Below are 2,011 nucleotides of genomic sequence, written 5' to 3' on the forward strand. Positions count from 1 at the left end.
GCACATGAAATTTCAGTAGTGCCTGCCTGGGTTTGAACCCGAAATCATCGGTTAAGATGCACGCGTTCTAGCCACTGGGCCATCTCGGCTCGCGTTCTGACATAAAGACTATCTAGGAATTAAATATGCATATAATATATCGGTTTTTGGCTGTCTGGTTGGCTAGTGGCTAAGTATAAAGCAGATCCTGGGTTCAAACCCCAGATCGGGCAGATAAAAAGTTACTGGTTTTTCTACAGGAATATTGTCTGTATCAGCTTGGAAGTCCGAATCTGGAAGTTGGAAGGGTGCCCACTCTCGTGCCTCGTTAAAGCCGTAAGACCTGTGCCTGAAATCTTGCCTGTCGAGGCGGAATTGCCGTCCCATTGGATTATGTGGACGAGGGAATTGGGAGTGTACATGTGTTTACGCAAACATATGTATGAGTTTTTGACTCCTTGGTTAATCTAAGGAGCGTGTTTGGGCAAACACCTGGACACTATAATATGTTCTACGTAAAGTAACGTAACGTAATAAGAGAATGGACGAAGTTACCGAAATCAGCAAGGACGACATAATCATGCTTTTGTCATGAATGATGAAGTGAGTGAACTTTGCCAATTTATAAATTAAAATCATTTGTAAAAATGACATTGGTAAAGAAGGCATATTATTCGATACCAGATTATATAGATGATAGAAAAGCGTGGAGCTAATACTTGTTGACTTCCAGGCAGGGTGTATTACATACATATGAGTATAATTGTATTTAACTAAAACGACTTTGTATTTGGAAAAGAGTAAAGTTTCTTGCCGGTTCTTCTCGGTAGAATCTACATTCCGAACCGATGGTAGCTTCACTTATACCCATATAGTTTGTTAAATAGCGATTCAAAAGTGCTTGTAAAAGCCTACTTAAATAAAGTATATTTTGATTTGATAAATTCATGCGGATAAATTTACAGGAAACAATTAGTTAATTATGAATTTCCAATTTAATTTCAAGAAAATATTTTAACAGGATTTTTTTCTTGGAACTCTTAATGCTTTCCAGCAAACCTATTTCGGTGTCGCGCTATTGTCATCAAAAACTGGGCACTTTTTTTCTTTGCATACGTATGGCAACACTGGTTTCATATGAGCTTATGATTTAAACTTTATTCATACAACTTAATACATATTGAGTTACAATTAAAACTAAACAACGTATAATTTATAAAACTGTTTAAGTGTCTCTCAAAATCTCTTTTTTATTCGTTACATATCTAAAACAACATAGTGAAACTATATGTTTTTAACTATATGTAATTATTATACATGAATCACAAAAATATATCTTTGAAGAATAATAAATTCATGATTTCAGTTCGTTTCAATTCCGAAACATGGTTGTTCAACGATCTAGTGGCTAGCTGGTACGATAGCATCATGACCCAGGTTGTTTTTTTACGATATAGGTAGTGATGTTGCTGTTCACTTCCAGGCAGGATATATTAGCATTAGCAGCCTGTAAATTTTCCCACTGCTGGGCTAAAGGCCTCCTCTCCCTTTGAGGAGAAGGTTTTGGAGCATATTCTACCACATTTCCTTCACGGCCGAGCACGAGATGAGTTCTAAACACAAATTAAGCACATGAAAATTCAGTGGTGCCTGTCTGGGTTTGAACCCGAAATCATCGGTTAAGATGCACGCGTTCTAACCACTGAGCCATCTCGGCTCTTCACTGGACCATCTCGGCTCTTTCGGCGGGATATATAAAATACATAAATAATAATTATTTAACTAACATGACGGTTTTTTTTAGATGTTGAAAATTCCGGAGCGGTAGTAGCTTTACTTAATATAGTTTGTTAAATGACGATTCAAATGTGCTTGTAAAAGACTACTTGAATAAAGTATATTTTGATTTGATTTGATGGTAAGTGGACACCACCACGGATACTTTAGTTGAATTGAAGGGTCAAAAAATCTTATACTCTAGTTCAATTATATATAATAAATATATATTTATTACGATTTCTTATTAATTCAT

Source organism: Vanessa atalanta, chromosome 26 (genome assembly GCF_905147765.1).
Source record: "Vanessa atalanta chromosome 26, ilVanAtal1.2, whole genome shotgun sequence".
Classification (NCBI taxonomy): domain Eukaryota; kingdom Metazoa; phylum Arthropoda; class Insecta; order Lepidoptera; family Nymphalidae; genus Vanessa; species Vanessa atalanta.